Here is a 25,356-nt window from a genome sequence, read left to right as displayed (position 1 = left end):
TCGGGGCAGCTCTAGAGAAGTCTTGGAGCCGTGCGTGTGATGAGGTTATGAGTGAGGAAGTCATTAGTAGGTCAGCAGAGTAGTGAAGAGAGCGGATAGGGGGGGATTTATCTATCAGGGCAGAAAGGTAAGTGGGGCAAGAACTGTGGAGGGATTTGTGTATCAGGTACATAGGTGGGTGGGAAAGCTGTGTATGGGGTAGGTAGGTGGGCAGGCTGTGAAGGGGTAGGTAGGTAGGTAGGTGGGAAGGCTGTGTATGGGGTAGGTAGGAGGGAAGGCTGTGTATGGGGTAGGTAGGTGGGAAGGCTGTGTGTGGGGTAAATAGGTGGGAAGGCTGTGTGTGGGGTAAGTAGGAGGGAAGGCTGTGTATGGGGTAAATAGGTGGGAAGGCTGTGTATGGGGTAAATAAGTAGGGAATGCTGTGTATGGGGTAGGTGGGTGGGGACGGGAGATAAGAGCGTGTACAAGGAGTTTGGTGGTCTCAGGGGACAGGTAGGGGCGGATTTTGGAGATGTTGCGTAGGTGAAAGTGACCGGACCTGGAAATGTTCTGAATATGGGGGGTAAATGGAAGGTGACCCCAAGACAACGTGCCTGAGGGCCAAATAAGAGTGTTATAACAGTTAGATATATGTCAGGGGGCCAAAGGGAATGAGTTGGTATGGCAATGGGCCGCTCATTGCTGCCAGCTGTCCAATATACAGATGCTACGTCTTTAGGAACCTGTGGTACGGGGAGCCATGCGGGATCGCTCGATCCCAATGCATTTCTGAACTTGCCCAAAATCAGATCCCCAAATCTGCAGTTGATTCAGAGGAAATCTTACAGAAAGCTCTCCACTGACTGATCCATGTTAGTGTCCGTGCATGTAGCTTCTGTGGGTGTAGTGACGTACAAGCCAGCAGGAAGAAACACATGGCGTGGTGCTTTTTCTATATTCCTAAAATGGGTTGATAATTGTGAGGGGCAGAAGCAATTTTTGGACCCTGGGCTTAGACTACAGCACCGAGTGCTCAGATTCCACTATTCCCGACAGGGAGTAAAAAATGATGCTGAGAAATGTAAAAAATGTATACAGGGTGAGTGGGATCAGGAGCTTGGAGCTGAACACAAAAACAAAGAAAAATAAGCCCAAATGATAACATGTTTAGCTATTTGACCTCTTGTTGTCTGATGCCAGTATTGACCCTGCCAGTCCTTCACTATGACTTCGCTTTACCCCTTAGATACCTTGCCTGGCTGTAGCCCCCTGTGTATGGCCTTTGGCCCTGACATAGAACTCTCTCCAGGACCCGGACTTCAGGTCTCCAGGACCTAGAACTCCCAAAAACCTAGACTTTAGGTCTCCAGGACTTAGAACCCTCTCCAGAACCCAGACCTAAGGTCTCTAGAACATAGAACCCTCTCCAGAACCCATATTCAGGTCTCCAGGACCTAGAACTCTCTCCAGAACCCGGACTTCAGCTCTCCAGGACCTAGAACTCCCAAAAACCTAGACTTTAGGTCTCCAGGACTTAGAACCCTCTCCAGAACCCAGACCTAAGGTCTCTAGAACATAGAACCCTCTCCAGAACCCATATTCAGGTCTCCAGGACCTAGAACTCTCTCCAGAACCCGGACTTCAGCTCTCCAGGACCTAGAACTCCCAAAAACCTAGACTTTAGGTCTCCAGGACTTAGAACCCTCTCCAGAACCCAGACCTAAGGTCTCTAGAACATAGAACTCTCTCCAGAACCCAGACCTAAGGTCTCCAGAACATAGAACTCTCTCCAGGACCCAGAATTCAGATCTCCAGGACCTAGAACTCTCTCCAGAACCCGGCTTTTTTCTCTTGGGGCAAATGTCCCTTGGCAATTTTTGTTGCTGGAAATCTTTTCCTGATGTATGTCCCTAGCCTTAGATTGGGGGATTGGCATCTGGTCAGCTCTAACCCGATACCAGGGCCATTCTCCAATTCTGGTTCCTTTGTTTTTAGACTATTATATTATACTGCAGTAAGTTACTTGTGGCAACCGGTAAACACCAATCTTGTGACGGGATATGAAATGGTGTTTGTAAGTAAAAGTGTTTTATTGCACAAATATTTGTAATTGTTCTCAGAAATACCTTTGCTGGAAATGCCATGTTGACAGAAAACAGGTGTCATTGTGTAAATACATTGTGTTTATGAATATGAAACTGAAGTCACTGAACGCTCTGTACAACCACAACGTCTGTGGGATTAACGGGTTATGAGAAAGCCTGTTATTACATTTCACCCGGATTATCAGGAAAGTAAACTGTATTCACATGTCTGAGTGCATGGTGTGGGGGAAACATTACAGCCCGGTTATCACTGCACGTATGTCTTATGCTGCAACACTCATCTACTTTTCAATGCTGCCCCAACAGACTCACCCAGGATCCAATGCATGGTTGAATGACTCTCAGTGTTAATTTGCTTCCTGTGAGCCCAGGCTGTCATGGACACACCCCTTTCCAGTCTGTGCTAACAGTCCTTTTCTATACCTTGTAACTACATTAGCTGTGGAGGTTTAAGGACTGCCCAGGAGTAAAATGCAATCTTACTTTCATCCAAATCTATCCATTCACCCTGACTCTTGATATAAGCACAGAGAAACGGGTATATAGGCACAACGATAATATAATCATAACTAAAACCCATCTTGGAATACCAACAAAGAAAACAAGTTTTGTGTCCGATTGAATCCAGATACGGCTCTGGCTAAATTGTATGGAAGCCGCATCAATTAATTACTCTTTGCTCCTGTTTGGCTGATAATGTCCCATTGAATATGATTCAGTTTGCTGTGTTTATTACTTGTGGATCTGTCAGAAGTTCAGAGCTGAGCCTGAAAATTAAAAATGGCACTCCAAAAAACAGCTTTATTCCAAATAAGGGTGATGACAGACAGAACCAACATGTTGGCCCCGATGGGGGCATCTTTGTGACCCCGAAACGCGTTGGGTTTATCTGTCATTAACCTTATAGAGAATAAAATGATTCTTGGATTTAGGTTTTATTGGGTGCCGCCTTATTTCCAGAGCGTGTCATTTTATTCATGAGTCATGGTGACATGGAAAAGCCATGAGTGGTCTGTCTGTTCCACAAGAATCATCTCCATCATCCGACATCAGAGGACAGACGGGCAGTAGGTGATGTGCAGCTGATAACACTTTTTTCAGATTCCAGCCCTTTCAATGCACAGTTTCTGAGTCCACAGCCGTATTTTAGGACCAGGTCAAGGGGTAGGCAGAGAAGGCAGCCAACCTGGGCCATTCAGGGGGAAGGGAAGCAAAGGGCAGCACCTGCAACCCATGCAGATGTATAGAAGGGGGCACATTTAGCTTTGGGTACTAAATTGTCCCAGCATTCCCGTCCCGGGTCCTATGCTATTTTCAATGTTACCGTAAACAGGAAGTACTTCTGGAATTCTGCATTTCCTAAAATGTGGTCCAATATTTATCTACATAATAATAATAACTGAGAACAATTGGGTCCATAATAGAAAACCTATATCAAATGGGTCGCATCATCTGTGTTACACCCATTGCGTTCTCGAGGTAGAGGAACATGGAGGTGAAAAGTATCTGATAGACAACACCCATTGCGTTCTGGTTAATACCTGTACCAGATATAGAGATCGAGGAACATGGAGGTAGGTGAAATGTAACTGATTTTCATTCCGTGCCAAGCAGCTAATTATCAAGATTGAATTTTATACTCCCAGACACACCCTCATATATCCAAAGACTCAGACAATTAATGCTTGCTACTCACCGCCCAGCCGACTGCATAACTGCTAATAAAGTCATCTAAAGGCAAACCAAAACTCAAAGGAAACCAGCCACCCACCTTACATGTGGACCAATCACTGTGTGATCAAAATCTTCCCACTCTTTATACCTAAACCAAAGGAATTCACTCATAAAGACCACAAGTTTGGTGTGGAAGAACCCGAATGTCCTGCACAGAGCCCTGACCTCATCCCTACTGAACACCTTTGTGATGAATTGGTATGGTGATCCAGGTCTTCTCACCTGACCTTCACACCTACCTCTATGGTCAGATGTATGGAGGACACCTCATAAAATGATAGAGACCAGAGGTTCCCAGTGAGGGGTCCTGGTAATCGTCATTCATACAGACACATTGCAGACAATTTTGCTCTTCCAGCCTTGTGGTCACAGTTTGGTGAAGACCCTTTTCTGTTCCCCCATGACTGTGCCCCGGGGTACAAAGCCAGCTCCATAAAGACATGGGGTCACCATCACACCTACCTCTATGGTCAGATGTATGGAGGACAGCTCTTAAAATGATGGAGACCAGATGTCCCCAGTGAAGGATCATGTTAATGCTCCATCATACAAAGCCAATAGTAACAATTCAGGGCCCAATGGCCAAAAGTCTGAGGATCCTCTCCATGGTGGGGTTCAGAGGTTTCCAGTGAAGGCTCAAACACAAAACCTTGGTGACAATTGGGCTTCTTCAGCATTGTGGTCACAGTTTGGTGAAGACCCTTTTCTGTTCCCCCATGACTGTGTCCCAGGGTACAAAGCCCCCTCCATATAGACATGGGGTCACCAGTTTGGTGTGGAGGAACTCGGGTGTCCTGCACAGAGCCCTGACCTCAATCCTACTGAACACCTTTGGGATGAATTGGAATGGTGAGCCAGGTCTTCTCATCCAATCACTACTTGACTTCACGAATGAGCTCATTCTTGATCAATATTTGATTCTTGTTATAACAGATATAGTAAGTAGCGCTCCCTATACTACTGTAGTGTTCACTAACAATACAGCTATGTGGTTTGCCAATGTAGACATTGGGGAGAGCTACCATTGGTTGGCTCTCCTGGATGTATATCGGCTCTCCTGGCCCATAGGTGTATGGTGGTAGCCAGGTCATGCACCTATTGACCAGTGTGTGGACAGGTATAAGGATGAATGGTGAACGACTAAATCATCACTGATCATTTAGACTCAGTACATCACTTCTATTTACAAGGGCACACCGAGCATATGATGTTTTTGAGGTACACAATTAAAAGGTATCTAGGATGCCATTTCCAAAACATTTTTTTTGGTATCTGCTCATAAACTGTTCCCTCTACACCCCGGGTCAATGAGTGCATTCTGCGTCTCACTAATCTGTTTGCTTTTGCAGAGAAGTCATCTGTGCTCTGAATACCGAGAGACGAGGAGGAAGAAGCTTTCTTATAAAGAAGTGCACTTGGCTTATGCACCATGCAGAGCTGGATGAATTCCATATTTCCCACAATGCTTTTCAGCCAAAGCCACTTTCTATTTATTTAACTGTTCATGTAACAGTTAAAAGTGAGTAAAATTTTTATTACCATATGTAAACCCAGTCATTGGAATCCCATATAATTTAATGGGGTGACAATGCTTTGAATTGATCTCTTGGATTCTCACCTTGTTACTTTCCATGGAGAGCACAAATATTCCAACACTCAGGCCTGTTCTGCCATTGTCACCAGTAGGTAAGCCACCATGATCAATGATTTCTAACTGGTCATCATATTCATATGTTGCGCATGCTACCTATTCTTTACAATTGTTGACATTATCACCATTTTAGAAGTAGTCATCCAAAAAAACATCCATGATCTCCATTTGTGGCCTATGACAGGCACCTCTAACCACAGACTGTTTCAACCACTTTGCACCTGAGAGAGGTGAGAAGGAAATGGACACAAATTCCAGAAAGCACTTGTGAGAGATTGAAGTTCTCTTGGCACAGGATCATGGCTCACCATGGATTTCCATTTCAACTGCTTGCTAAATGTTATTGATAAGAAGTTGGTAAGAAGTTCCACAGAAGACAGCTGGAGATTTGCATGGAAAACCATAGTGCAATCACATTGCTTTCAAGGGGCAGAAAAATGGTGTTCCAGCTGCTCTTATATGCTTCAATATTATTCAGGGTTTGGGCGGTCCAGTAGCAGTTGTAAAGTGTTGAACCACAACTACCCATCTGAGTCTGGCCTTACCCTCCCGACCCCCAGTTTTAACACTAATCCAACCCCTAATCTAATCCCTAGCTTTGATCCCTTCTGCAGAATGCTTATCTTATCCAATGCTGAACCTGCCAGAGCCAAAAGATATAAAAAAAATCATATAAAAAAATAAAAAACACAGCAAAATCCTGGAACTGAAAATAAATGAACCGCCCAGAAATGGGAGCTGGAGATCCTCCCGTCATATAACTTTTATATTTATGGAGATATGTTTGTGGTTCTGCATTATTGTATATTTCCTGCTTTATTGCTGAAGTGATTAGTAAATGTGGAAGACGATGTCAGAAGTATTTATAGAATGTATTCATTCAGTAACTGACCAAAAACTGTCTCTGTGTATGCAATGACTGAAGGTTGTAGAACATGATATATGTTATTTCACACAACCATTCTCAGAAATAGTTTTATGGAAGCCTTAGGCTCTTTCAGATATGAAGGGTTGCTCTGGAGGTTGTTTGGGTTTCCTTGAGCTGAGGCTTACTGACCTTACATTTGATGGTGCCAATGTACTTTCAGTGCAAATGACACTCGGCAGAGCCAATGGCGGGACACCAATGACCTTTTTAGCTGTGTGTAAGAGGGGTATTCTGGCCACCATGGTATGAGGCATTCTTCCAATCACCTACCAAACCAATGGGGTGTGCTTACCACTGTCCCCCAATAAATTGGTTCGGCCAGGGTTCCTTAAGACCCAAAATGTTTTACCCGAAAGGTTGTGTTAGACAGACTGAAGGCCTCTGAAATTTAATATTCCAACAATGGAGTACAAAGCATAGGAGCCCATAGAGTTTGATTGTGCAGAACTGACAACAAAAAGGTTTTGGCTGCAGGTTGGAAACATTGCCAAGAGCCATAGCATGCAGGTAAGTAAATATCTGTGAAGGGAAGAGTGGCTATTGGTTGCCATGAACCCTGAACCATATTCACATGATGTCTTCTTTCTCTTGCTTTTTATTTATTTCAATTGTTTTAATTTTCAAACTTGTAATAATGCCACCACCTTTTTTAAGGTGAGAACACTCACTTACTGTTGTTCAGCATTATCCTAACCTTCACACTTCCACCCCTTCTGTACCTGGAGACCCCTTAAACTAACAGAGTGACCTCTGAGACCGGCACGTTTTTTGTGTGCAGCAACCCCCCAGGCATATTGGAGGAATGGTGAAAGTGGTCACATGACCAACAACAAAACCACAATTATAAGTTGCTATTTGTTTTTTGCCTTCTTTGCATCTCTCTTAATTTTTGGGGTGGCTTTGCATCTGCAATAAATCGGAAGGGCAGAACGGACAAGCCAAGCTTAAATGAAAGTCAACGTACCCTTTAATGAAGTGCTGTGTTTTTGGTTTTGTAACAAGAATTCCGGGCCAGCAATTTACTGGAGAATACTTGAGAATTTACAAGGCCAGGTCACTGGAAACAAGTATGGAAAATAAGATTTGGTTATGTTATGGGTTGAGCAGCAGGTTAACGGACAAGTGTTTTTTATCCTTTCCTGTAATTTAATTAAAGTGAACTGAGAGTGACTTTACTGGCCGGCATGAATAGGGCTGGGTGACTATAATCGCCTCCCTGGGGGCCCGAGCCGAGCAATGACAGCAAGCTCAGTTTTAGACCTGCAATCAGTCATTTGCAGGATATTAGGACATTGCTTCCAATCATAGCAATCATCACATCTTTTTTTAGTTCCTAAATTTCACTCTAAAGTATAAACAAGCAATTTACACACACAGGTGCATTCAGCAGGACGTGTGCCAGATGGGTCCTAAATGCCAATGCGGTAAATGTCTCTATACACACATGTGAATCAATTGGCCACATGGTATCCAAACTTGAGACTGAGCAGGTGAACCATTCAGGGCTGGATGAATTCATAACAATACTGTTTTTGTATAGTTTTTTTTAGTGACCTTCTGCTGCCGAGCAGGACTGACCTGTTATGGTGGTTGTTGCTGACCATTGCTTGTTCCTGAGCACACCAGAGCCTGCTGTACCCCAATGCTGATCTTTGCCTTCTTTAGTCTAATACTTGTACACCTTGCTGGGAAGCCTTTGTCTACTGTGCCACTGCCATGGACTAGGCTGCTCCCCATTGTCCCTATTTTTGGAGTTCTTTGGTCTGGGTGGTGCGCAAGAGGTCACGAAACGTCAACCATTACCAGGCCCATGCTGTGGTCTCTTCTTTAGTGATGATTACGTTTTAGATGACCGTGCCTGACGGTGACCGTGCACAACATTTGTTGAAATGACCACATGTTGTCTCCAGCTTCAAGGTTGGAACACAATGCAAATACCTCGCCAAGAACTTTCATGGAATGATTCTTGGAAATGATTCCTGATAATACATGTGATTTTGGTAGATTACATCTACCTATGCTTTTAGAAATAAGTAGGTACATGGAGCGGCATCCAGTGCACACAATGGCCATGTGAAGCAGGGACCATGCCTGGATGATGATGTAATGACAAGCTCTTGTTTATATATATCCCGACATCTCAGATATCCCTTAGTCATCGGGACTATAAATAGGTTCAGCCAAGACAGAACAGTTATCAGGACCTCTGCAAGCACGCTACGTCATGTGTTATTCTTTCCAGCCAGATGCACACCTTCATGTATGGACAAGGGCTGGGTGTACGTTGGCTAAATTCAGACCTCTTTTGTGCTTACAATCTCAATCAATGGGCTGCCGGTCAGCAGTCTTGCATATTCCCTTAGATGTCTGGTTTTGCTTTGCTAGCTATCAGCATCCATATGGAGTTTGTATAATCCTTTTGAGTTCAGGGACAGGAACACTGGGACAATATAAATTGGTGGCAGCATTTCATCTCCTTAATCTCCTTGCTATTCTTTTGATTTGGGCCCGAGGCAGTTTGCCCCCACCCTATAAACTGGTCCTGCCTGTGTTTGAGCAGGTTTGCCCCAGATTTTAACACATTTTTAAAAAATGCTGGTGGGTCAGCTTGCTTCCAGTCAAATCTGGATTACAGGCTGTGCGTGTTCAGTTTTGGCCCGTGGTAGGAACTTTGTGACCTCATGTATCACCTTAGGCCCCTTTGGTGGAAGATGGAGTGATTGGCCGCTCCCAGGCACATAGCAAAGTGCTGCAAATGTGGGGCCACTGCTGGGACAGAATGCTGCAGATCACCAATAGTGCAAGAGTTAGCCTTTCGCCACTAGTGATCATTTCCAATGACAGGGAATTCTGCACATACAGCACCCGTTCTGTTCTATGGAGAGGGGAGGACCAGCGGCACCACCTCCCCTAACTTGTATAGGGGTCCTTCCTGATCCAAGTGAGGTATCTGTCAACAACATGGGGTAACTTCTATACACATGTCAGATTTGTGCACGAGACAACACAATCCCCAACAAGTCGCCCCGTGCCAAAGACATGTTAGGAAATATTCTTCACCTGGTCAGCCGTGGTCACCACTACCAATCCAATTTCAGGGGTCCCCGGTCCTGTGACCACTATATAAGTCCTGGCATAGCCACCAAATACAGTCAGCACCAAATTTAGGGTAGTCAAGGCTCAAACCCGGCAAATATGTGGGATGCCAACCTTCCTTAGGGCCCCCGGAATGCTGTGCTCCATCTATACCCCCATCCCCCAAATGCCTGGAAATCCTAAAGCCATTCGGATGCCGGTGTTATTTCTTGGCCTCGGCCGTCCACACAACGGTTAAATTGTGCACAGAAATAACTTGTTTTTTCCCGTCTCTCCAGCAATAAAGGAAATCCACACCTGGGTAAATATGTGCGCCTGGTGTACAGTGACCGGCACTGTGCCTCTATCTGGCTCTCGCCATTCATTTTCCAGCCAATGAGAAGCCGTAAAAAAATCTTGGTCCACAAAGTGTCACTTTACCGCGTGTGTATTTTCAGTTTGCTCACGTTGGGCCGGGCTGTGCCCGCTGGAAAAACACACGGCCCTGTTTTTCTGAGACATTGATGTCACGCTGTAACTTTAAAAAGGTTTTCATAGCTGATTTTGGGGTAGAAAAAAAAGGAAGCCGCACTCAGCCCTGGCCTGACATGAAAGAAACTTTTAGCTGAACTCTGTGCAGATGTAAATAACATACAGAGATGAAAGCAGCTCTGTGCTCGTCATTCAATGCATGTACCTGACACACCTGTACGTGTCAGTCTCAAGGTGAGAGAGAGAAGAAGCACAAGGTGCCCATAGATGGCGGTGCAAAAAAACGATCTGCTAAGGAGAGAGCAGAGTGGCGGAGAGATGAGCGTGTCATTCTGCTACTTCTCTTTCAGTGTCCAGTCACAGGCTGGGGGAGTGACAGGACCTGTATGAGTTGTTAAATTGCAGCACAGAAAAATCAGGTTTCCTTTCCCTCCAGTAAGGGCTGTGCTGTGTGAATCTGAGGATTGGATAGGCAGAGCCGTATAACAGAGGCTGATTTACCTGCTCGGACAGGTTTGTGGTCCAAGCACCCCCCTGCCATACAGCACAACCTGGTCCATTGGTTATAATTTTCCATATTCTCACCCCCGCACAGCACATTATAAAACAGTCCAGCTCCTCTTTTCCCCTAGCATCATATATTCACCTCTTGCTCTCCCTGCACTCTTGCTTTCCTGTCTTTCTCTACCTTTCATTTATTGTATGAGTGTCACATAGACAGGATGGGAAAGCCAATTTGATCAATAGGGAACCCCCCTACTTGTTCATGCTTCCTTTCATATGGTGACAACACCCTATCCCTGTTTGCTAGTTGTGTTCCTGCGTTGTCACCCTGTCTTGTCCCATCACATGCAGCAGATGCAAAGCAGCTGCAGGAGGTCAGCAGAACTGAGATGCAACAAAGGATGAAAAGAATTTTGATGTCATCTCTTCATTGCATTTACAATAATTCGTCATTAATCCTAGATTGTAAGCTCTTCAGGGCAGGGTCCTCTCCTGGGCTTTCCTTGTCTGTCACTTGCAACCCCGATTTAATGTACAGCGCTGCGTAATATGTTGGCGCTATATGAATGCTGTTTATTAATAAATAATAATAATAATAACTTTTATTTATTGATACTGTAGAAAAAAATGGCATTTGTGGAACATTTAAGGCAATTTACATCGACCGTCATCAGGGATTTTAAATGGAGAAGATGAAACAGTTCCTCTGCGATGGCGTCGGATTGTCAAATCTCCTCACAGTATGACAATAAGTATAGATAATATAGATAATATATAAAGTATAGATATTTGGATGTTTGGCGAGGTAATGAGCAATTTAAATCCGGCTCTGTGAATATACCCAGCATGGTGTTTAGGGAATTTGGACCTTTTTTATGTATGTTGATCACAATCTTTTTTATATTTATCTTTGGCTATAATAAAAATGGTTTTCCATGTACACTGCCGTACAAGTCCCACCAATGCCGTTATCTTCTATGGAATTGTTTTCTATGGAATTGTTTTCCATGGAATTATTTTCTATGGAATTCATTAAACTTGGGAATGTTGGCATTGGAATTTAGTTACCTAAGACTCCACAAATAACTTTTTTCATCTGAACTTTTGTTTATGAATGATTGTTAGTCCTGGAAATGTTTGGCTGGAGCGATCACAAGGCTGTGATTTCTGCTTTCCTCCTACACTGGCGTGTGATTGACCATAAAAGGGAAGCAAGTTGGAGTTTGTTTGTTGTAGTTGCTAAGGTTACTGTGTGAGTCACGCAGGGGACACCCCGTGTAATCTGTGCAAACACAACAACTGTGAGCTCCCAGACACCGCACAGCTCGGGGCCCTCCCTGCACTGCATGCACACCAATGGCGGCTTCTAGAAGTTTCTCTTTCAGTTCACTAACACAATAGGATTTCCTCAAAGGCTGCCGATTGTTATTTCCCTGCCGTCAGCAATCTGGTAAAGAAAAAGGATATAGCGCCTGCATCTTCTGTAGCGCTTTACAGAGTCTATATTTGTGCCACTGTAACAAAGGAGCTGACAATCTAATTTGAAATGTTTTCGGTGTGAGCTTAGATTGTGAATGAAAAATGTGTCGATCAGATATTGATTAGGAATTTGGGTTCTTGGTCGATCAATCTTGGATCCCCACCCCCCACCCCCCCCCCTTACCAAAATAACCATCAATAATATATGTAACTCATAAGGAACTCCTGCCAATGGGTTACATTATTCCCCTCCTTATTGGACGTTGGGACAGCGGGTGGCATCAATGGGGCAAATAACAGAGCTGGTAGATGGTTGGACCAGAGGGTGGCATCAATGGGGCAAATAACAGAGCTGGCAAATGGCATCTTCCAGCTCTGTTTTTTGCCCCATCAATGCCACAGTGGTATTTTGGTCAGTATTTGAGGCATTTTCTACTATTCAATCAGTCTTAAAGTAATTAGATGTGTTGGTGATAACGTGTGTGCCCAGCTATTGTGCTACAAGCGCCCAGCCTTACCCAGGGTCAAACTGCCTCCATGCCACCTGCTGTACCCATCACAGTGCTTTTATCCCAATATTTATTCAAAGCAATCCTTTCTCATTTTTCCGGATCACAGGGCGTTATTTTCAATGGTCCCCCCAAGGTCACAAATTTATATACCCATCTTTCCTTCCCACCCAGATATATCCAAGTTTACAGCACCCCATCTTTCCCTTACCCCTATGAGGTCACAAAATGTTATACCCACCTTACATCCCCAACCAGAGCACCCCCTTTCCCACCCATTCCCATCCAAATTCACAGCACACCCCATTCCAACATTTCTCATGTAACAGATCTTCCCTTAACCCGTGTGCAGTTACCGCTTTCCCATACCAGCGATCTGCTTCCTATGGGAGCACTCTACATGTTACCCGCAGCACCTAAATAGAGAATAAAATGGGGCGGCGATTTGAAGTTCAGTACTGCTCATTGCCACGCGCTGACAAATCTGCAAATGCTGATTGTTTAAGAACCCGGGCTCCGGTGCCAGCTGCCAGCATCACAAACTGCCCACCAAAACCAGCATTGGTCAAGATGCCTTGCGCACCTCACCCCCAATGTTGCCTTCTTTACCCACCAAAGCCACAATGCTTTCACCCACTAATGGCCCCGGTATCTTCTACCCACCTCACTCCCTTCATCACCTTACTCTGCTTTGAATGTAATTTGTTGCCAATTAAACATTTAGCAAGGTTTGACATATCCAGCTCTCACTATTCTGCTAGGGTGCTGAGTTCCCATTGCTGGCTGCACCCCTGATCTCCAGAATCGTTCCATAACCAATATTGCGCTCTGCATTCTTCATCCAACTATTGTGACCTGACCTTAATATTTGATCATTAAAACTTGAAGAGTTTCACTCCATAGAAATGCAAGATCTAACAAGGCCTAGTACCCAACAATTACCGAGCTGCAATAAAAATGGAATTATGCATAACACGTTGCTTGCAGCATGGTATATGGGAGTGGCGGTAAATACAGGTTAGTGGGCCAGGTGTGAAATTGCCTTGGCACCAGTAAGGTGTGCTGAGAGACAAAGCCTTGGGATTGGCAGGTAAAGCAAAGCGTAATAAAGAGTGGTGAAAAATAAAAGTTACAATGTGACTCGGCTGGAACATGCAGTGCAGACAAACATTTAAATGAGACATGATGGTTTTATGTAGTAATTAAGCTATTAGTTGTTTTGTTATTGTGTGACCTGAAGATGCTTTGTGGAATCCAATTACGGGGCCGGTTTCAGAGCACCGACATGCACCAGGCGATGGCATTTCTGAGGAACGAAATGCCATGAACCCATCATGGTAAATGAATGGGCAATGAGTGTGGAAAACATTCCAATAAAAGTCCTGTGAAAAGGTGACAACAGCCGTGTACAAATGACCGACGGAGTTTTCCTCATACAACAAATCGGATAATATTCGCGAACATGCAGCTTTGTTAAAGCAAGCGGTAAATGTGAATGTTTAACTTATTTACTGACTATGCTGGCTTGTTTTTCATCTTTCCCAGACATGAAATATAATTAGCATTGTTTCAATGTGAAGCAGCCAGGTTATAAACAATATCCTTCCAAACAATGGCATTAAAATGTTTACAGAAAAAGCGACAGCTTCTTGTACAGCTGTTTACAAAGGGTTGGGATGAATGAATGGGTCTCCCATCATGGCTCTTCCCACAGCCGTGACTCCCTCTATATCTATGTGAACAGCCCATATGAGAATATTTCATCGGAGCTCCTATCTAGGTTGCCTATGTTTTCTTTGTGCTTGTTTTCACAGCTCTTAGAACAATGATTACAGCAGAGGATCTAGATACTTGTCTGACGGCTTATATTTATGTAGATGTATGAGTTGGTATGGTGCCATGAAGGATAACACCTATCAGTAGTCAGTAACTCAGGGCAGAATGGGTTGGAATGAAGTGGAAAATTACTCAGATCTTGACACCTGGCCTAGATAGAATGGAAACCCCCTGCTCTACCCCTTATTTCCAAAATAAAGGGTAAGTACAGCTGTAACACCTAGGACTAATTCAGGAATACTTGGAGCTGAACAGAAGAGTTTGCATACATCAAACAACATATTAAGAGTGCAATGTATATACCATTCTATGAAACAGTGCAAAACCATTCACAAAGAAGTGAGAGACATTATCAGCACAATGGAAACAACTTAGTACATGTATGCTAAATCTATGCCATAATTATATGTGGAACATCTCTCCTATGTTCATTACCAACCCAACCCCTCCCTCCAAATGATTACGTTTCCAATAAATTACTCTGGTAATACTACAGTATAAAAGGGCATTTAGGGCTATTGTATGTGTTAACATTGTGGAAAAGTGAGATAAAGGGTGCTTTTCTGTTCCCCCATGACTGTGCCCAATGTACAGAATCCATAAAAACATGGTGACCAGTTTGGTGTGGAGGAACCCAGGGGTCCGGCACAGAGCCCTGACCTCAACGCATTGTAGACAATTGTGCTCTTCCAGCCTTGTGGTCACAGTTTGGTGAAGACCCTTTTCTGTTCCCCCATGACTGTACCCCGGGTACAAAGCCAGCTCCATAAAGACATGGGGGCACCAGTTTGGTGTGGAGGAACTCGAGTGTCCTGCACAGAGCCCTGACCTCATCCTACTGAACACCTTTGGGATGAATTGGAATGGTGAGCCAGGTCTTCTCCTCCACCATCAGTTCCTGACCTCACCAATGGGGCAAATCCCCACAGACCCCCTCCAAAATCTTGGAAGGTTGTACATTGCAATCAACTCTATGGTTTGGGTATGGTTTGGGTAGGGAATGTCCAATTAACTAATACAGTTCAGGTGCCCACAAATAGTATACATTGGGAGCTACAATGGTTTGTTTATTCACAGGGTGCGAACAGCAAATAAACTGGGAAACTACAGATGTCCTTCAAATTAGCATTACCTTGTCCAATTTTTGGGCATGGGTCTTCTATGAGTTCTGGAGCCCAGTGGCCTCTTGCACTGTCTTTATTAGAATCTGCCACTGGATACAAAGTAGTATAGAATATATTATCTGCTTGAGGGAAAAATACAACTCTACACCTAGAAACTGTTCTCTGGAATATCTCCAATGTCATTTTTTGCTGAATCATTCAGTATGAGAGAGTGCAGGCTTAATTGAAAACCATCCCACTCATTCGTTTTTAAGGTTTGTATTGCGGCTTTGAATCCATCATTTTTGAATTATGGACAGAGAATCTTTATTGCTTATGTTCCCGTATGACTATAAATTGTTTATATGAAGTAGAAGTTAGATGCTGTATCACCATCCCCATCAAATACTATTTAGTGTGCAATCAATCTAGGAAACAATAAACTCTGCAATGGAAAATGTAATCCTGCTTCTTCTTGCAAATAGTTCTTTCAACAGCATTACTGGAACTGTAAGAGTGCCGTGTGTTGCAAGAACTACCAGCTCACCAACGCAACGCTGGGAATGAGCACAGAGCTCTGTGAGAAGCAAAAAATAAATGGATTAGGCACCTTAGCCTATTAGTGCAAGCAAATCACTTGCATGGGGTAGATTAGGGCTGGGGTACTGCGTGTTTCACAAAGATGTGAGGTAGTGCATGTAATACTGACGCAAGGAGCATTATGTGTATCGAAGAAGCTACCTGTAACACAAACGCTGCGCCAAACAGAGAGGTGTGAGGCACTTTGTGTAAGGAAAAAGCACTGCATGCCACAGAGGTGTGTACAGCACTGCTTTTAAAGGAAGTCACAACTCAATGCATGAAATGGAATGGTTGAGTTGGTACATTTATAAAAAGAATTATGAAGCACTGTAATTGCAGAGAGGTATGAGGCACTGCGTGTAAGAACGGAGTAAAGCACTGTGTCACAGGCATAAAGCACTGTATTGAAAAGTAGGGCTTGAGACAGTGCAAACAATGGAGTAATTTAAACTGCAAATAACTGAAAGATTGGAGGATTATTAGAGAAGAATTTGCCAACGTATTTAGTATAGAGAAGGAACTTCATGTCATAATACATTGTGTGTACATGTGAGGCAGAGGTCAGTGCATGCAGTAGAGGTATGAGGCACTGCGTAAATGATATGCAAGAGTCACTGCATTCTGTAGACTTATGGGACATTGGGTAGATGAGAGGAACCGGTCACTGCATGCAGTAGAAATATGAGGTGGGACGTAAATAAGACGTATGAGTTGTTGCACTCAGTAGAGGTATGGGGCACTTTGTAAATGGGAGGCATGAGTCACTGCATGCAGCAAAAGTATGAGGCACTGTGTATATGAGGGGTAATAGTCACAACATGCAGGAGAAGTATGAGGCACTGTGTAAATGATGAGAAGCACTTAGCCCTAGATAAGGAAGGGATTCTTCACTGTAAGGTCTGTGATAATGTGGAATCGGCTCCCTCAGGAAGTAGTTTCAGCAACTACTATAGATTGCTTTAAGAAAAAGCTGGATGATTTCTAGAAGCACAGAATGGTTGTGACAGTGCTGTAGGAAGGACACTTCTCCCCCAGTGTTTGTGACATCTCAGTGTGAATGTCCTTTGCTGACTTTCCCTGGAGAAACAAAAACTTCATGACGGTCCGTAACTCCAACCCCACACTCATTATTCTATTACACCTGTAAGGGGGCAAAGCCAGGAACTTCTCAGCACCCCTCATACTTGATGGGCTTATGTCTTTTTTCAACCTAACTTACCATGTAACTATATAACTCGTTGCTGCATGGCAGTACAAATGCGCTACTTTAGTAATAAAGGAGTGGGGCTTTGGGAAAAAAAAAAAATAAAACTCAGCTTTTAGGCCCTAAAAATATAAACAATAATAATCTATTTTTATGCAAGTTTTGCACTTAAACTCAATTTTACTAATTTGCTAATCTTGACCTTATCAGGCATCCTGATTGATTTAACACTTCAATAATGTGCTTATTCTGAAATACGCTAATAAAATAAAGATATCTGAATACCAAGAATTTAATTATGATTGAAAATAAAATGAATCAAATAAACCCCTGCATGCATGATAATTACATTGTTCTGTTTCAAAGTATTTTGCATTAACGGCTTGTTTTGTGTTCTGAGTATTTCACGCAATGCATTGACGCCGGGTGCTGTGCGTAGCTGTGATTTACATCATACGTGACTCAAGTTCGCACAGTAGACACATTGCAGATCTTATGTTCCTGATGTCAGAAGATAATGATTCTCACAGCCTGTTAATTAAACTTTTCATGTAGCAGATTTTCTGCTAATTATACTTGTTTACAGCACGTATCAGTGATAGATATCAGTATTCTATACAAAGCGGTCCGTGTACAGTATAGTTATTCTTTGCACCCCCAATATACGTGACATTTACATGGCACTCCTTATGTGTAATGTGGCTCTTGGTGGTATATTTGCAATGCCTGCTTCCCTTTTCCTGTGAAAACAATTTGTATAGAACTGTGTTCTTTCTGGAAATTAGTCTCAGCTCCCATAGGGAACAATAGGCCAGAAGTCTACTTTCAGTCCCAAAAAGGGAATGGCATTTACAAGGTGGCAGAAATTCAATAATCCAGTTATCATTTAAAGACATAGAAACATTTATTATTGGTGGTGCAACCAAAACACACTATGTGGACAAAGGTTGGTGAGCGTCATGACACTTATATGAGTCTGTAGGAAATCCAGTTTTAACTTCATAATTATGGCGTTGGCCCTTTTGGGCCTAAATAAGGTGTAACAAAGAATAAAAAAAGGCAAATTACGTTTCACAGGTCTTTAGGAAACATTGGGGTTTTTAGCTATTTTAATGCTTCATTGGTATTTTAACTTTAATCTTTGAGTGTTTTGCGCATCTCTTCCAAATCTGTACAGAATTCCAGTGTGAAATATTGACTTTGTGTGGGAGCTTCCTGTACTAAAGACCGCTCACTGCTGCTTCCTCTCCTCCTGCATGGTGATTGGTCCTGTATCTGCCCCTACTGTAGTTCCTACAGGTGACATGTTGGGGGTGGAGTTTGCCGAGCTCCACCCACTGCTTCACCTTCTGCACAGGCTAAAATGTTGCTGTTAATTTTACAATTGTAATATTTGGTTTTGCAGAGGCATTTGGTGCTCATAAACTGGCTTTGAATCCATTGTTGCTCTTTCAAATTAAAGTTTTTTGGGAGTTATTATTGTTAATATTATTATGATTATTATGAATATTATTATTAATAATAATAAACAGGATTTATATAGCGCCGACATATTATGCAGTGCTGTACATTTATTAGGGGCTGCAAATGACAGACAGATACAGACAGTAACAAAGGAGGAGGAGAGGACCCTGCCCTGAAGAGCTTACAATCAACTATAAAAACTAACCAATAATCAATAAAATATTTACTATTACAGAAGATTTTATTTGCAACAATTTTACTAGAACATAAAACATTGAGTTGTGTATAGAGTTTCAGATTTAATTTCCTGAACCATACTACAACAACTAATGATTTCTGATTATAATGTCAGTGCCGTGATAGACCCCAGGATTTTCCTTTGTTTATAATGTCCTCAGAACAGAAATTCGGGGCAGAGGTAAATGTCATTAAAAAGAAGCGGGAAGTCATATAAACATTTATAATAAAAGCCCTCTATAGATTATAGGGAGCGGAATTTCCCCATCATAACGTTTTGCAGAAGTTGAAAACATGGAGTTGGCTAATAATTATGCTGGAAATCACAAGTTCCTATGTACAAAGCAGGAAAGAAGCCACACTGAGGAGGACGAGTTCTTATCTTCTACAGAAATGATGGCTGATAATAAGTAATCTGATACAAAACATCGATACATAAATATACATCACATGACTATGGAGTTGGAAATTTAATGGATTTCGTTGTAGGATCATCGGTTACCAAACTATGATACAGGAGGACTCATAAAAACAAAAACTGCTTTGTGAATATGGATGACTAGAAAAGTGGTTTTCTATTAGTTCCCTGCTTAAAAATGACCAGTAAATAAAAAAAAACAAAAACAAATAAAACGAGATTTTTCAATATGATTGAAAGGAACAAGAGATGAAGAGGCTTTTTTTATTTTTCAGGATTTTAGCAGGCGTTGTGGTGCCGGTTTCCCTTGAGATGGGTTGTGTTGCCTCCCGTTATCGACGTGTTTGTCACCCAATCCAATAGACTGAATGATTCTTATCTTCACCTTTACCGTTGTATCTGATCGTATCCCATTATCAGGGATTTATCTAGTAATAAGGTAAAACTTCAATAGAAACCCAGATCTCAATTACTTTCAGGGGAGTGGGGTCCATATCGTATTGGCCATATAGCAGGTGTGATGTTCAGGTGAGAAGTCCTGGCTCACCATTCCAATTCACCCCAAAGGTGTTCAGGTGAGGTCAGGGCTCTGTGCAGGACACTCGAGTTCCTCCACACCAAACTGGTGACCCCATGTCTTTATGGAGGGGGCTTTGTACCCCGGGGCATGGGGGAACAGAAAAGGGTCTTCACCAAACAGTGACCACAAGGATAGAGGAGCCCAATGGTCTACAATGTCCTGTATTTGAACCTTCGCTTGAAACATCTGAACCCAACCTTGTAGAGGCTCTTCAAACTTTTGCCCATTGGGCTGGGATTTTTCTGCAATAGGTTTTTATGATGGAATAATAACATATTCCTTCACTGAGGACATCTGAACTCCATTAGTTGAGGAGGTGTCCTCCATACATCTGGATATAGAGGTAGATGGGAGGTTCAGGTGAGGAGCCCCCACTCACCATTCCAATTCATCCCAAAGGTGTTCAGTAGGGTTGAGGTCAAGGCTCTGTGCAGGACACTCGAGTTCCTCCACACCAAACTGGTGACCCCATGTCTTTATGGAGGGGGCTTTGTACCCTGGGGTACAGTCATGGGAACACAAAGGGGTCTTCACCAAAATGTGACCACAAGGCTGGAGGAGCCCAATGGTCTACAATGTCTTTGTATGATGGGGGATTACCAGGACCCATCACTGAAAACAACTCAACTCAGACATTGGAAGTGTGGGGAGGGGGGAACCTATTTGTTCTCAAAGTACGTTGTATTCTTTTCTCGCTTTCATTAAAGATATTTTCCTTCACTACTTGCCAGGGAAATTAAAAAAAAGTGTAAAACCCCAAAATAGATATAGATGGGATCAAGCAAAACTCTAAGCTGAAAAAGGTTCCAAATATTTCTCAGTCTCCCAAAAACTACTGAAAAAGTTTTGTCTTGCGTTGGTGTTTTTTTCTTGCCAAAACAACAGATCATCAGGAGTACGGTGTACACATGTGTTTGCTATCTGATAAAGAGCTTCTAAGCAAGAAGAGAATGTTATCTGGGGATTCCCTTACAAGTGATCAGCTGCTACATTCTGGCACCATTCAGTCATAGGACATGTTACGTACATTTACAAGATCAAAAGGTAAAGCAATTCATTTATGGTTTAAGGTAAAATATGTCTTGTATGAAGTTGTTAATGAAAACCTCAGAAATGGTTTATTTATTTGGGGGTGGGGGGTATTCTGATGAAAATGCAATGTTAGGGAGTCTTTATCCAATGACCACCAAGGTAAGGGGCCACTAATATAAGGCCCTTCCTTTGCACTGACCTCTAATCTATCTACTTATCTACTGACCACCAGGGGGAACTCTCCATGGACAACCAAAATTATTATTTTATTTAAATTATAAATTAAAACCTGCTGGTCATACTCATGTACCATAAAGTGAACATTTCATCAATTTTTTGGGGGGTAAACATTTTGGGAAAGGCTGCTTTATATATTTTAGTAGTCCCTGTGTACAGGGTATCAGTCCTGTGAACAGTTTTGGGAATCTGCTGTCATGTAATTGTTCCTACACACATAGACGCTGCTAGGTCCTAGTCGTTGCATTTCATCTTATCTACGTCAGTCAGTCTGAGCTGTGAAAAACATGAACACCTTTTCTTCATCTGCAAAATGTGCTGACTAATTTAGCAGCAATGCTTTTCAATACAGTTTGTCCAATTTAAGGCAACCTAGAAAAATACATGGGAACAACACCACCACCATGACATACACACCATCCATGTTCGTATGCTTCCCAATTCCATCAGAACCCTCACTCAATTCTCCAACATATATATGATACATATGATGGGGCATGTTACTTTCTCCATGTGACAGTGTTGTATGATCGTTGCCCAAACACCATACACACCATCAATGCTCTCTTACTTCTTCCAAATTCCATCAGAACCCTCACTTAATTACTCCAACATGACAAGTCTCCCGTGTATGATGGAGCATGTGACTTTTATCTTCATATTCTCGATTTGCTTTCTGATAGCACACATCCAACACACATACGCACCCATGGATACTCCCTCACCTTTTCCCTTCTCCATCAGTACCCCTTCTTGCCTTCTTTAAAATACCAAGGCTTCCAAAACTAGGCTTCCACAAGACCCGTACATTGCAATGTGAATGGGTTTATAGCATCTTCCACCCAGGAAGGCTTTGACACCATCTGACACCAAACCTGGCCGTAACCCAAAGTAGACTTCATTAGAGAAGAGGCCAACCATTATAGATTGATACACCTTCCCAGGGACAGGTGGGTTATCAGAGGACATTATCACTTTGTCTTTATTGAGCAGCAGACAATATGTTTTAGAGTTTTATTGATGTATTATTTCTTGGAGTTTCTCTTTAAAACATGTTTAAGGCTGCAACAAGCCCAAAGCAGCCAAATTGTTTTTCATAAGTTGAGGCAAACTGAATGTTCTCCATTGTTCACACGAATGTTCCTCCATAAATCTTGTTTTATTTGGCGTCTGATAAACATGAGTTTTCTAACATGTTTACTGTTGTACACCTGGCTGCTTGTGTAACAAGATGAGAACAAAAGGGGAACAGTGACTGTTCTTGGAAGTGTGGAAACCCTGCTGATACACAGCCAGAAATTTGCAAAGTATTAAATCAAGCATGGGAAAAGTCAAAGCACCAGGGGAGGAGGACACACAATACCCTTCTGTAATAAATGGAATTAAAGGTTCCTGTAAATAATGATGTGTTTAGGGAAGAAGACTGAAACATGATTAAAGCTACAAGATCATTATCCAGCTGTATGCTTTGTAATGCAGAATACTTTTCAGCCTTCTCAAGCTTTCAGCCTCATTGACATTGCTGTATATTGAGTAAATAAGTCGAGTCAGCTATCTCCTATAGGGAGATGGGAAGGAAGAACCTCAATGACATACAGCAGGTGGATCAATCTTGGCCTAGGATGTGCTTCATGTTCATAGAGGTTTGTTTCCAATATGCTTCAGGGAAATTATAATGTCCCTGTGTGGAAGTAATGTTCCTGCAGCCAGATGAAACAATTCAAAACCTGTCATGTTTTTAAAGAAAGGACACTTGTCCCTTGAAGGATTTAAACCATTGGTCTCCAAGCTAGATGTGAGCCATTGCTTGGGGCCCTTTGGCAGTATTCTTCCCTCTGATACTATAGGAAATTATTCTTCTCAATGGCACCAACCATGAGGCACAATCACTCTCACTGACACCAATGTTGGGCATAGTTTTCCCATTAACGCCAATAATGACGCCTAATTCCACTGATACCAATGATGAACACACGTTCTCACACTAACACCAATGATAGACAGAGTTCCTACCACCAACACCATTATTGGGGTACCATTCCTTCCATTGACACCAATGATGGGCACAATTCTTGCCTCTGACACCATTTATGGGGTACTGTTCCTACCACCAACACCATTATTGGCGCACTATTTTTTCCATGGGCACCAGTGATATGCACAATTCTACCCACTGACTCTATTAATGGGGTGCTATTCCTTCCATGGGCACCAATGATGGGTACAATGCCTCCCACTGACAGCAATGACTGACTATCCACTACCATTAATTGGGCAATATTCCTTCCATGGGCACCAATGATGGGCACAATTCTTCCCACTGACACCAATAATGAAATACTATTCCTACCAACAACACTAATACTGGGGCATTATTTATTCCATTGACACCAGTGATACACACAATTCTTCCCACTGACACCATTTACAGGGGAATTATTCCTACCACCAACACTATTCCTTCCATTGACACTGATGATGAGCCAATGATGGGCACAATTCCCACCAACAAATCCACTAATAGGGTACAATTCCTCCCAGCAACACCATGAATTGCACAATTACCTCCAGTGATACCAACCATGGGCAGATATTCCTCCTGCCACTGAGCATGGGTGCCAGGTCACCAACCCTGGTGAGTTTAGGTTTCCCTTCACTTTTCATGTACCTCCAGGCCAAAGTCTAGCGATCAGGTAGGTAAGGTGAATTATTGCTGAGGGGGAATCACCTGTCTCTTCCTCAATAATGACCGGCCCGATAATACAAAATTAAAAGAGGAACTTTACCAGGGTTACCATGCAGGAGCACAACTGGGAGATGGCAACAAAGCATTGCCACCCTATAGCAGGAAGAACCTGAATAAAAACCTTAATGCCAAGATCAATATATAAAAATATTACTATATTATCATTTCATGCAATGTCTTTGGAGTTTTTTAAAGCTTTGTTGAGGTTTCAGTGATCATTCGGTTGATAATCTTTGAGAGTTTTGTTTTCAGTGTTGCCGGATCTCTGGGCACAAATTGGGAGGATTACAGGAGTGGGTTGTGACGTCTCCACAATAATCCTTTGCTTTCAATCAACAGAAGTAGCTGATGAGGGCTGGAAATGGTGACTAACACATCTACATGTTGTAATTTGTAGCAGAGTTTATTTTTAGGATGAGCGGGAGACCTCTTTGCGGTGAGCCTGCAGATGGATTTGATTTATTGGCCTGTTTTCCCATACGACACGCTAAAAATAGCCAGCGGTGTTTTTATCTTTTAAGCGATTCCTTCTGTATGGAAAAATGTCAACAGAGACAACCTACCCTGCGGCGGCGGACGCAAATACCCACAATGGCACAGCCACCCATATAATCATAAATAAAGTGAATATAAACCCCAACAATAAAACAATATGCTGTCTTTTTGTTTGATCAATGCAACAATAAAATACCCCTTGTTCCTGCCAGAAATCCAGAGAGCTGATACTTCCGGTGCCCTCTGTGTGCAGTGTTATCGGGTACATTGCTGCTTTGTCTGAAATACAGAATTCACATGAGGAGTCCTATAGGAACATACATGCGGCCTGAGGGTGACAACGTTGTTCTTTAATAGATCCAGTGTAGTGAGTGTTGTCACCTTAGGACAAGGAGTTACTGGTAGGATCGTGGGGTAAAAAAGCCTAAAACATTAAACTAAGGCAATTACCATATCCAAGGACTAAGCTGAAATATGGGACATCTTTGTCCTTGGATTCAGGTACACCTTTATGTTAAGGTAAATATGACAAATGGAAGAGTGCTTTTCTTTTTTCTTTCGAGGTTGAACAGAAAGATTCCTCAAACCTTATCAGTCCATAGCTGGGTGGGATTCTCATTAACGTGTGTTGCATTAAGGTAGTCTGCTTCGGGCTTTTGTATTTTAAACAATGTTGTCACCCTTGGCTGAGCACTGACATCACAAGTCTGCATAATAATGGATCCCTTTCCTCCATGCAACAACCTTGTCACCTTGTGCTGAGCTTTGCCATAATGGCTCTGCATGATAATGCAGTGTACTACAACACTTACAACATTGCTGGGAGTTGTAGTCCTCAGCAGCTGGGGATGTCTAGATGTATTTTGTTGGTATTCACCTTGTTTCCCTTCAAAGAGCAAAGCTTCTGGAAAAATCCCCAAGAATACACAACTGGGGTCACAAGAAGTGTCACTGCCCAAAATAAAC

The 25,356-nt window shown here is 42.7% G+C and overlaps 1 long non-coding RNA gene across 1 annotated transcript; it reads left to right on the top strand.

The window, feature by feature from the left end:
- The first annotated feature begins 20,099 nt into the window (after nt 1-20,099).
- On the top strand, nt 20,100-24,605 carry LOC140343300 (uncharacterized). The gene is made up of 2 exons (XR_011923293.1): nt 20,100-20,924; nt 24,148-24,605. It is a non-coding gene; the product is annotated as an uncharacterized lncRNA (long non-coding RNA).
- Nucleotides 24,606-25,356: the final 751 nt, after the last annotated feature.

The sequence above is a fragment of the Pyxicephalus adspersus genome, chromosome Z (assembly GCF_032062135.1).
Source record: "Pyxicephalus adspersus chromosome Z, UCB_Pads_2.0, whole genome shotgun sequence".
Lineage (NCBI taxonomy): Eukaryota > Metazoa > Chordata > Amphibia > Anura > Pyxicephalidae > Pyxicephalus > Pyxicephalus adspersus.
Note: the sequence above shows the minus strand (reverse complement) of the source record. Positions and strands in the feature narration are given on the sequence as shown.